The 13,394-nt window shown below is 35.8% G+C and overlaps 1 long non-coding RNA gene across 1 annotated transcript in view; it reads left to right on the plus strand.

Moving 5' to 3' along the window:
• The window catches only part of LOC120612506 (uncharacterized), a 392,164-nt gene that overhangs the window by 223,375 nt on the left and 155,395 nt on the right, over nucleotides 1-13,394 (plus strand). The window contains exon 3 of the long non-coding RNA XR_005655456.1: nucleotides 8,655-8,777. This is a non-coding gene — a long non-coding RNA (uncharacterized LOC120612506). The remainder of the gene's footprint in view (nucleotides 1-8,654; nucleotides 8,778-13,394) is intronic.

Here is a 13,394-nt window from a genome sequence, read left to right on the forward strand (position 1 = left end):
TTAAACCCAGGAATTGAATTACTTGTTGCTAGAATATTCATTTGCATGTTCCAAAGTTGTGCCAATTCACAATTCTACCAGCAGTGTGTGAGAATTCCAGTTTCTCTATGTCTTTACTAACATTTCTTTTTAACTTTTAGCTGGTACCTATGAAATTTTATTATATTATATATGACATTAATTTACCTTTATCTTATTACTAGTGAATTTAAGCATCTGTAAGATTACTGGCCATTCAGATATCTTTATCCACAATGTCTCTTTGAACCTTGCCAATTTTTTATTGGGTCATCTGCCTTTTTCTTACTGATTTATAGGGACTCTTTATGTAATCTTGACAGAAGTCTTTTGTCATACATATAGATTCTGAATATTTTCTCCCAATCCATAGCTTTCCTCTTCATTCATGGCATCCTTTGATAAACATAAATTTTCACAGTTAATATAATACAGTTTTTAAATTATTTTCTTTCATGCTTAATACTTTTTGTGTCCTATTTAAGATTACTTACTCCAGGGTCACAAGAATTCACTTCTATATTTTGCTCTAAAATTTTTCTTTTTTATTTTGCATATTTATTTCAGCAACCCACCTAGAATTGAATTTTGTATAGAGAGTAAGGTAGAAGCCAGGGTACTTTTTTCCTCTACTTTTTTACTAGCTAGCTAGTAAACCCAGCACCATTTATTTAAAAGATAAAGCATTCTCTCTCATATATACAGTATTTTTTTTCATAAACTAGGTAAACATATATTTAATGGTTTGTTTCTGAACTCTTTATCCTGTTCTATTTGTAGTTTATCCCTACATAGAAATCATACTGTCTTAGGTATGTACTATAAGTATACTAATAGGTATTTTTTTCATGATTATACTATTAGTGTGTTTAAGGAAATTTATGGTGAATATGAGCATGTGGGGTATGTGTATTAGTGTGCATGTGCACATGTGTTCATTTCACAGAGATTCATAGACTTTATTATTTTAATTATGGGCTACTAATTTAATTATGAACTACCAAGGTACAAGATCATGTAGTTTAAAATATTTTTAAAGGTGTATTTAAGAAGACAGTAACTTTTGAGTATTGGACTTTCATGTACAAATTATGTTGTACTAGATTAATAATAATAAGTCTAGCTATAGTTAAGTTTTTCCCAATACAATGTTAATATTCCTTGCAAGGCAGACTTCTTATTTAGTTAATTGATGAAGGATCAGTGATTTGTTCCTCACAACAAATCTAGCTGTAACTCTGCCAAATAAAAACAAGTGGTCACATAATTGATTATACACCTAACCTTGATGGAAAAGATTTTCTTACAACAGTATGTAAAATATTCCACCCCATTAGTGAATCCACATTTTACCAAGTAGTGTGCCAATTCTCATAATAAAATAAGATAAAATTCATGAGATTGGTAGATAAAAAGACATCTGGTTTAAAAGAGCACTCTTTTGTAGGTTGGGGTTTAGAAAATTGAATCAATTTTTTTAATAAATCAAGAAATAAAACTTGCTTAGACTAAAAGTGAGGGAGAAGAAGAGGGACTGAATTAACTGCTTACTATAATTACATTGAGTAAATAAATTGTCAACTGCTCACTTTAATTTGGAGGGTAGACTCAGTTATAGCATACAGTGGCATCAAAAAAGTCAAACGTTTGACATGGTCGATTCTGTAGGAAACAGACTGAATCAGAGAACTGAGTGCAAGTACTTTTGGGGAAGCAGCACCTCCAATGCAGTTGTAGGCAAAGGGAGCACTTATCCTGTAATTCGAGGTGTCAGTCACTCACATAGGGAGCTCTGAAGCGGAGATGGCACTTTCAGAGATATTCTCAATTTATAGAAGGACCTGGGCCTCTGTACCTATATATAGACCAGTGATTGGATGTGAGATGCACCTAGAAAGAGGATACAATCATGACCAAGGAAGTTCCTTTGCTGAGGGCAATTTAAAAGGAAGCATATTCAACTCAGTCATGAGCTGGAAACACTCCCAGCAGGTAGGGAGATGACTGCCTCATTCCGAGTGGACTCGGGTGGTGAACTATAGCACCCAGTACAGCTCAGCATTGTACATTTTGGATCCACTTCCTTTATATAATGAATTTACTCCAGATACAGCTTCTCCAGTATTCTGATTGGTCTCTTTTATTCTGGAAAATTTACAAGAAAAAGGATAGTGGGACAAACTACAGTCCCCATGGCTGCAGTTAGTTTCATGGCTGACTAATAATCATCATTTCCCTTTTATATTGTTAATTCTAGGTTAATCACCTTCAGCAAGTACCTCTGCTGGTCTACATAGCTTACTTAAATGAGATGATTGAGACTTTCAGCCCTGAGGGGTCTGAATTCCTGGAAACTTTGCCCTTCTTAGGTATGGCTGCTGAACATGTCCACTTACTGTCAGAATTTGTCAGGGGACTACCTACAGGTATCCCCCATGAATCACCTGGATCCAAATTATATTATTCCCTGACTTCACTCTGTAGAAACAGCCATACCTCCTTCTGATGGTCAAGCCATTTTCTCTACCAATCTAGTGAAAAAAAAAAAAAAAGACACCTAGAGTGACTGGGTAACATCTGCAGCTAAAAGTTTAATGAGACTCTTGCTGTGATTCTCGGTGAAAGCATTCCCTGTCTGTGAACCAAAATCTACAGAACCACATAATCCAGAGTTGCAGTGACAGAAAGGACAAATTTTCCAAATCGATCACTGAGATGATGGTGAGAGGATCCACTCTTACTTCTAACAATTAACTCCAAGATTCATGTATCCTACCCATCGGGCTCCAAGATTCATGTATCCTATCCATTGTGCTCCAAGATTCATGCACCTTACCCATTGGAGGCATGCGATTATTTATTTAAGTGTACCCTGTATCTAGAAGGATGGCATCTTATCTTTGTAAAGTATCATCTCTAAGCTGATGCATCAACTGTGCCTTCAAAGGGCATTTCTAGGGGTAAAAATGTACAGTGACTGTAAGTAAACATGAGGTTTCTTTTTGGGGAGATATAAATGTTCTAAATTACATTGCGCTTGTGGTTATATAATCTGTAAATATGCTTAAATTCATTGAATTATACACTTAAATGAGTGAATTTAATGATATGTAAATTACATCTCAATACAACTTATTTTTAAGGCAGTTCTATTGCTCTCTATCAGGCCATCAGCTCCTCTATGGCACAGCATGTTGTGGAGCTTGTGAATTCTACTTTTACATGCCTACTACCACACTTTCTTGGCTGTAAAGTACATCCCTTGGCTATTATACTAGATCCCGTGTTTTGGATCAAGCACTCTGTTTACTCTCAGATAGTGATCCTGGCTGAAGCCCTGTACACAGGAGAGACAAACCAGATATGTGTCTGTTTCTGTCAAGATGATTCTCTCCCCAGGATAGAAAGGGCTTGATGTATTAAGTTGCCACCAAGTGGCAAGTAGAAAGGTGGTGTTACCTCAAGGATTCACCATTGGTCTCTGTTGCTAGCAGGTCGAACATTCAACAATGGCAGGAGCTAGATCAGTCTTGGTGAGTGAGAGGCTACACTGTTGTGCCTATATATGGTCTTCATCCTTGCTGCCATGATTGTTATTAATGTTTTCATTGTGCTAGCACTTGATTGGTCGATGATAGAAACTGACTGATTCATCTACTTGATTGTTTAGTTCTTTTTCCATGATGGACAGTGGGTGCGAACATTTGATACAAAGATCTTTACAATTTATGCTCATAGGTCTCTTGATCTTTTAGGTCCATCCACACGCTTCTAGCTCAAACCTCATCCAATCTTCTTCTATGTCCATGACCAACAAGCCAAGCCATATCCATCATCCATGAGTCCATATATATTAATATTTTTATCTCAGGCCTACAGCTTCATCTATTGGGAGGATTTCCCACTCCCCCACTTTTTTCAGGATCAACCTAAGTGGGTTTTTAGTACACTAATAATGCATTACTGGTTTGCATAGCACAATAAGTCAACCCATCATCCCATCATGAACCAAGCTTCACTGTTTTTTTCCTCTATCAGCAGTCGGAAACCCTTTACCCACCACAGCAGCTATGGTATTAATTGAGGGAGAGACATTCGTGGAACAGCAGTGGATTTCATGGAAGCTTGGACCACCTGTTTATATAGCTTATTTGTGTTCTCTTACCCTGCTCATGACTGATCTCAGATGTGCTATTTCTATCTTATGACGAACTTATCTGAGTTAGTGAGTCTGACAGAAGCCAGCTCATGATGGGAAGTTCTTGCTACAAGGCCACTTGATCTCCTATTGTCTGGAGCTCTGTGTCAACTAGGGTCCAGAAACACAATTGAAACTTTTTCTAGAATGCTCAAATAGCATGGCTTTGCTCCAGGCACTCTGAGGGTCTATCCTGTAATTATCCCACTGGAGCTAGCCATCAACCTCACAAACTTACACAGCATTTTTTCCAACCACAGATGCCTCTGATACCACAGGATCTGGCAGGTCAAAGCCTCTTGCATCCTGCCTAGACCTGCTACCGAGTCCTTCTGTACTCTAGGCCCCACTCAAATCTGGCCATGTGTATGTCACTCAGTAAAGCCATCAAAACAGTATTCGCAATTGTGAAATACGTTGCCTCCAGATAAATACATGACCTTCTTTTAAAAGTTCCACTGTTATTATAGTTATATGTACCTGGAACATATTGACCCAAAAGGGCACTTTCCTTCTATCACTTCCCCTCCAAATTCTAAGCCACTTATAACAAGGAGGCTGAGTTGCAGAAGAGAGAGAGAGATGTGCACACATCCCAGCATGTGCGTGTCTGAGTGTATGACCTATCAAGAATTGTCACTGAATTTGAATTTAGCCTGCATCTTAAAAGCTAAAGGCTAATCCAGTTGAACAACTCATTTTGGAGATGATTAATTAAATCTGAAAAACTTCAAGTGTCTATTCCCAACTCATCCAATTAGCTTGTGGCTAAGCTTAAACAGTGGTTCTTAGATGCCAGGTAACTATCAGAGCTTCTGAAGATTTCATTCTTCTCAGTAATGACACTCCCAAAATAATGCAATGAAAACTTCCTGCTATTCTTGAATTGTTATTTGGCTTTAGAATTACATATTTCTTTGTTCCTTGCAGAAACATACATACCCCACCCCACCCCACCCCCCCCCCCGCCAAATTCCCAGCCTATTTTGGTAAATCCTATATTAGTGCTCCCATTTGCCCCTTTTCTAGGTGAGCTCTTTTCAACAACTACCTGCTGAGTTGTCTCCATCAGGTCTCGAATCCCCTCTACAGAAGCAGTGTCTGCCAACTCTCCCCTTTGTCCACCTAAGCCCTCTCCTGATACAGGTACTTTGTATTCACAATGGGCTACACAGCCAGAGCAGTAAGATACATGAAGTGTTGTTCACTGATGTGTTCTTTTTTTTATCAACTGTTTTTTTTTTCTTGGTGTCCCTTCACCAATTCGGACAACTAGACAAGAAAGCACCCATTGTTTTAGAATTGTCAGAGAGTAAACTAGAAAATAAAAATATCAAAAATCTTGGTTTTTAAAAGAGAAACCTGAGTTCTCAAGGAGATTCTGGAGGGATGATGCCTGACAAGACTCTTTTAATTTCTGCTACCAGCTCCAAGTTCTCTACTTCTGCCCAGTGATAAAACCTGCTTGGGTTCCTGGGAACCTGGGAGGAGATGAAGCTATAGGGTCTGAGGGACCCCCTAAGGAGAAAATTGGAGCAGTATTCCCCAGTGTTTCCACCTCCTGATGACTCAGTCAACACTTGAAAAAGAATTTTGAAACCTCAGGGTGAGGATCACAAAGAAACAGATCCATGAAATAGGTAACATCACAGAGATATATGGATGGATTCATTCAGCAGTGGCTGGGCTGAGTCTTTGCTTCTTCTAAGACTGAGTGTATGAGGAGCTCGGGGAACATAGAAGATTCTTCAGCAGACCCCATGCCACTGGCTCAGAGCAGAAGGTTATCTCACCTTTCACTTCACCAATAGGACCCCAGGCTCTTATACTTTGACAATCAAAGAGCCAATAAATTGAGAATGACAATCCAACAAAAAAACTGGCAGGCAGAGTATACTAGAGTTTCAAAATAAACAGAACACATGGTCAGCCCATAGTACTGCCAAAGGAGACAGGTGGCAACTTTAACAGAAAAATTATTAGAGCACTTAAGGAGTTCAAGTACAACATCCCTAGAAAAGCTGTCAGCTACAAATTAGGCCTGCTAGAACATAGCCCAGGACTTCACCAAAAGGGTAGGGCACTCAGCAATCCTTTTGCTACATTTTCAAGTCTAAAAAATTTTTTCTAAAGACAAAAAAAAAAAAATCTGAATTAAGATGGAAGGAATAAAATAAAGTATGTCAGTAATTATACTAAATATTAATAGATTGAATTGGTCATTAAAATCAGACCATCAGAGAGTATCAAAAACCTAATGTCAGCTATAAGATATATACCCAAAAAAGGCACTTAATACAAAGTTTTTTTAAATGGTTGAAAACCAGAAACTGGATAAATAATTACCAGGTGAATGAAAAGAAAAAGCAGGCATGGTTATGTGAATATCAGATACAGTATCACTCAAACTGTTAAAAAATCTTTTCAGAAATTTAGATATGAGTATGTGTTACTGTTTTTTTCAAGCTTGCTGCAAGAGACCTAAAACGGGCCAATTAAAACATTTTTTACTTGGTTCAGACATTTACTTTAAGAGTGGGGGAGGGGCAGTGAAATTAAAAAAAAAAGTAACAAGGTGAAAATAAAAGAATATCTGCTTGAGGATTATTAGACTCCTGATGGACAGTCAGCTGTGTCAATGAGTAATTAATTTTCAAGAAGCACTCTTAATCTCATTAAAATATGTTAGAAAATTGTGTAAGTAATTTGTCAGGAATGCAAATTTTCTTCCAGAAAGATATTTTGAATTATCTTACATGGGCCACATTTGGTACAAAGATTAAAACCAGTGATCAGGAAAAAAAGAAACATGAGGTAGTCATAACAAATACAATTTGTCTTAAATTTGTATGGACCATAAAACGGAGACTCCAAATATGTTGTTTTAAATAAGAAAATAAATGTATAGTGATCAACTTCAATATACTCTTTTTGGAACTGAACAAACCTAGTAGAAAATAAAAAGAAGTAATGTCATGAGAAATGTAATAATTCAGCCAATACACTTAATTTAATATAAAAAATGTCTCATCCTTTGAACAAAGAACATACACTTTTTATATATCCACAAAATATGTATAAAACAATCATGTATCTCCATAAAGATGAAAGGCTTTAATTGAAGTATAATACATAAAGATTGGAAAGGGTATTTATCAAACAGAACTATTTTATTCTGCCTTCTATAACTATAATCACTCTAACAGATTAAGATTCCAGAAGCTAGAGAGAAGGAAGAACCTTAGAGAAGAAACAGAAACTTGTGAATTTTACCTGTTTCTGTACTCTGCAAACTGCCATCAGCTAAACTGTAGGGGAGACCAGGCAGGGTGCTAATTAGCAGTGGACGTGGTGGATCCCAGAGAGGAGCTCTCATGCGCCTCACACATTCATCTGGAAATTTGGAATTGACAGCCTTACGGGTGTCATTAATTCCATGTGGCATGAAAGTGAGATTACTGAGACAAGGGCAAGGGGTGTCAGTAACAGAATTAATACCCCTGGACAGCTGGAACCCCCTGTAATCCCAGATATTTGTAGGAGAGGGCCCTGTAACTATGGGAAAGAGTTTGAAAATTGACTGAGAAAGAAAAAATATTAGGCATGTCTGCAGGGATCTCTCTGATGGGAGTAAAAGAATTGCATCCTTTCGAAACAAAGAATGAGAAGTGGACCACTTAGAAATTATCTGTTTTCATGGCATGTGAGAAAATACTACAGAGGAACAGAGTGACTTTTCAAAGGAGCCAACACAGAACTAACACATGGCTGAGAAATGGGTAGCTGATGCTTTACTTACTTTTGTGTAAGACTACCCCCCAGCACAAATACTACCAACAGGGGTAATATCAACTGTAGAGGGAGGGAACGAATAAAAGAGAAACAGTCTAAGTTTCACTTTTTCAACATGACGGATGGAGAAATCAATTGAATTTCACTAAATTTACAAACGTGTATCTAGACTAATTTTTCCTCATCAGGCAGAATGGTATCTCAGAACAAGAAATAAAATAGAAAAAAAATGTTAAGTTCCATTTTACATTTCTGTATTTATGACTTTTGAAATTCTGCCTGCTGTACCATATTTTTACATGATTTCCACCCTGTACCCAGATGTACATGGACCTTATTATGTCCTGTAAATTTGCCTGTATCCTAAAGAGAGATATATTTAAATTCAATGTACAAGATTGTTTCAAAAAGGAATAAGAAGTTTCAAAAAGGAAAAAGTGTTCTTTAGTGTAGTAGTATGTCAAAAATCAAATAAGTACTGAGAAAATACACTAGATTTAGAGATTTAAAGTCATTTGTGACCTTGTTAAAAATAGCACTTACTGAACACATAGTAAAGATAAGTGTTAAGCCATTTACACAGATCATTTCATTTGCTTGATTCAACAATTCTGTGAGAATGATTATTATTAATTCCATTTTGCAGTTGAAGAAACTGAGGTACAGAGAATTAAGTAAACTCTCTGTGCCACAGAGAATGACTGAACCATATATCCAGCCCAGCACTTTGACCCAGGAACCCACATCAACTGCAAGGGTCAGCAATCAGGTAAGAATCAGCTTATGCTACTAAAAAAAAAAAAAAAAATCAGAAAGCAAAAACTTAAACTAGGAGTTTGAGAGTTTGGTTTTTTTCTAACGTAAAGGAAATCTAGAGCCAGGAAAACTAAAGATATATGGTAACTTCATTTGTCATCAGAGACTGGGCTCCTTTTAACTTTCTGCTACAGCAATCTTAAAGAATGACTCTCGTCCTCATGCTCTCAAGCATGCCGCCATAGCTCCAAGCATCAACCTGGCATTTCACACAGGTTAGAAGGGAAGAACAAAGGGTGAAAAGAGCCATGTGTCATAGGAGACAGGCTCCATTAATGGCCTTGGTTGCTTCCTCTTACATTTTATGGGCCAAAATTCTTTCACATGACCACCTCTAATTGTGAGAGACACTGGAGACTGTAGTAGGGTACATGCTACCACAGATAAAATTAAGATTCTATTAGTAAGAACAGAAACATGCAGACTGGATGGGCAACCAGTAGTCTTCACTACAAGTGGCTCAGTGGGAGAGAAGTTATAGTACAGTGAAGCAAGAAGTAATTTTAAATAAAGGAAATGATAATATGTAGATTTTCCTTTACTTTTATTTGATAGCTACTGAAATTTAGACAATAACTAGAACATGCAAATGTACATTCCTTTGCTATTCTTTTGGTAGGGCTACACCTTTGCTTAGATATGTGCCTACTGGTTTTAATTCTGCAACATTTTTCTTATATTTTTCACACCCATAATACACCATACCTTTTCCCATTTCTTTAAAATGAAAAGAGGTATATATATAATTGGAGTGTTAAATTCTAGATTTTTATACATTTCCTGTCTTTTACAGTTAGTTGTCTTTCCCATGCTTAAATCAACAGCAGTTTTTCAGCCAATTTGTATTGCTTGTTTTCAAAGTATTCAAATTCTCATAGAAACAATAGCTTTGTGTATATGCATTTTTATTCATATATTATTTAAAATACATAATTATAAAAGCAAATGCAACTAGTGTATGATTTCACACACAACTAAAGCTAGCAGAAAATATGAACAGACAAAAGAGTAGCCATCTACTTACTCTCATTTTGCTTGCCTTGAGTGTTAGTATGTTTTACAGGGAAAATAGAGAGTGTTACTTAATCCATAGAGTCTGTAGTTGGCAATTTGAAAAGAACTTTTACTTCTGTGTTAGTTTTTAAGTCAGCGGTTTTAAAATATTTAATTGAGATATGATTTATATACAACAAGCTGGCCATATTTAATGTGTACATTTTGATAAGTTTGAAGGTAAGTATTTACATCATCATAAGCAGTGCCATAAACTTAGCTTCTAAAATTTTCCTCCCTCCTATTTTTTCTTTCTGTGCTCACAGTTAACATAGGAGCTGCCCTCTTAACAAAATTTTAACTATACACTATAGTATTAACTATACTCATATCCTGTACAGTAGATCGCTAGTACTTACTCATCTTGCATAACTGAAACTCCGTGTCCTTTGACCAATAGCTCCCCAGTTCCCCACCCCTTCCATTCCTTAGTAACTAGTATTCTACTCTCTGCTTCTATAATATTGACTATTTTAAATTCTTAATATAAGTGAGATCAGGTAGTATTTATTCTTCTATGTCTGGTTTCTTTCACTTAACGTCATTCCTCCAATGACAGGATTCATGTTTATCCATGAATGTTCACCCACGTTGTTCCAAATGACAGGATTTCCTTCTTTTTGAAGGCTGAATAATAGTTAATTATATGTATATATCACATATTCTTTCCTCATTCATCTGCCTATGGATATTTAGATTGTTTCTATGTTTTGGCTATTATAAATAATGCTGTAATAACATGAGAGTATAAATATATGTTTGAGATTTTTATTTCAATTATTTTGGGTTTATACCCAGAAGTGAGATTGCTGGATCATATGGTAGTTCTATTTTTAATTTTTTGAGGAACATTCATACTGGTTTCCATAGTGGCTGTACCAACTTACATTCCAACCAACAGTGTACAGGAAACCCTTTTCTTCTCACCTTTTTAAAATAATAGTCATCCTATTATTAAAGGTGTGAGGTGATCTCATTGTGATTTTGACTTGCATTTCCCTGATGATTTGTGATGTTGAACATCTTTTCATCTACCTGCTGGCCGTTTATATGTCTGGTAAAAAATGATAACTTTCTAGGAACAAATGTTAGACTCAGAGATTTTACTAATATTCAAATGCTTGTTTTTAATGTTTCATGTTTACTGTTTAACAAGTTTAGAAATTCGCTATATTATGATCATTTAAGAAAATGATGTGAACAGTGAGTAATGTGCTCTGATTAGGGTCACAGAAATTTTCTTTCTAACAACCTGAGTTCCTTCAGGTCTTGATTTCTTAGTTACTTTGTCAGCTAATGATAAGAATAGAAACTCAATTACACTTCAACTCCTGTAATGCATACAGTAAAAACTCATATGCAGAATTATTGAATTTAGAATTTCATGGATTCAAAGCAGAAAAGGGGACATTTGTGTAGGTGTGGGAATATATAGCAGGGAAGAGCAATGATTTGATGATTAAATCCTAAAACGTAAACCCAGACATCAGAAATTCCCATGTCTCCTATTAGAATCAATAAACATTTAAAATATAATGCTGAAAGAAAAGAAAAGAAAAGAAAAAGAATCAACCAACATTTATTGTGGTCACTATGATCCAGATACAATGTGGTATTATTTTCAGATTTCAGTTGTTTTCTATTCTTACTTTAAACTCAACATTAACCAGTTTCTCAAACTAGTATTTATTATAAAATACTTTGCTACATATTAGCCTAATAACTGTACTATCATTTTAATTTGTGTTATACATACCTCAATTTCCCTGCTCCTCTCTATTAATCAAAAACCCATATATACTTTACATGTGGTCCCAATTAAAATTTCTAAGTTTAATTTTCCAATTTTTAATGATCACAGATGTTAACGAATAATTTAATGAAAAGAATCTGTTGTGCTGGTTACTAGTTATGAAGTTTGTTGGTTCTGCACTAGATCACAAAGCAAACTATTCTAACTCATTCAAATGAAGAGACTAGATTTGGATAAACTTATATATGTTTATTATTTCATAATCATTCTCTAAACTGGCTGAAAAAAAATTATGTTCAGCTTTCTAGTGATTTATATTTACTGAACTCTAATTTTCAAACTTGTATCCCATTCCAATTTGATTTATTGACTCCCATCAACTATGGACTAAGTATTATACTAGCTATCTGGATATCTTAATGCATATTCATAGGTACCCACCTAAAAATGACTCAGGTATTGGCACAGAATCAACCCATCTGGTGTATCCAGAATACATGCTATCTAACTGAGGTGTTTAACCTTTAAAATCATTATTTATAAGTCAAAATTGTAATATGTTTATTTAAGTTCATAACCTCCAATTCATAGAGGGCTTACTATTAAGTAACAGATATAACTGTTATAAAATACAAAAAAAAGCCTACATCTTCCCATTGCACATGAAATTACCTGAATAAGATAAGAAAAAAAAGAGAAAAGAGAAGCTATGGAACAAAAGCTTTCATTTATGCCAATAATTCTGAAAATGCAACTTACTGCCGTCTTTAACATATTTCTGTCTCAACAATTCCGTCAGCATTAATGACATGATTCCAAAGTTCATGAGCTCAGTGTGTTACTACTTGAATAGGGGACTATCTAGACAGAAAAACTGAATATAGCATACTCTGTACTTTGCAGAGAAGGAATAAAGTATATTTCCTTGGAGGGTGCAGGGAGGAAGGGGTACTGAGAGAATTCCAAAATCATCTCAATTCCAAGTTTCTTAAGTGCTTCTCTGTGTGTGACTAACAGCTTGGTGTAGGACATAGAAAACACAGACTAAACTGGTATGAATTGCCAAAGCTGTTATGAAGCAGAAAAGGCCATTTTGGTGATCTAGAGTATTCACCATAGTGCTTATGTTTTGCATGAAAGAATAAATAGTCTATAAGATTTTACTGATTAAGAGAGATGAGTGATTTAATTAACGAAATGATAAACTCCTAGTTTTCCAAAGTTCTTTTGAATGGTAGACACTTAATATTTGGGGGTGCTGTCATACTCTGCCAAAATATAAACAAATAGTATTCATTTAGTATTAAGAAGCAATTACAGAATAAGCTTTCAGTATCTACCAAGAACTTGGCAATTGGCCATCATATAATACAGGGATCCCTAAGCCCCAGGCCATAGACCAGTGCCAGTCCATGGCCTGTTAGGAACTGGGACACATAGCAGGAGATGAGCAGCAAGCTAGCAAAGCTTCATCTATATTTGTAGCCATTCCCCAGAGCTAGCATCACTGCCTCAGCTCCACCTCAGATCATCAGACATTAGATTCTCATAGGAGCACTGGTCCCTAGTGCCAAAAAGGTTGGGGACCACTGATATAATATTCATTTCAAAAAATTCCCAATTATATTTGTAGATTATTTTTTTCACCTTTGAAAGGAAAAAGCAAGGAAGAGCAATTAAAAGCCTATCATACTCCCTGGGCACAATGCATCAACAAGGGCCAGCTTCATGGATGTTTGACCTATGCTTGGTTTAATGCTGAGA

The sequence above is a fragment of the Pteropus medius genome, unplaced genomic scaffold, assembly GCF_902729225.1.
Source record: "Pteropus medius unplaced genomic scaffold, Ma_sr-lr_union100, whole genome shotgun sequence".
In the NCBI taxonomy this organism is placed as follows: Eukaryota; Metazoa; Chordata; class Mammalia; order Chiroptera; family Pteropodidae; genus Pteropus; species Pteropus medius.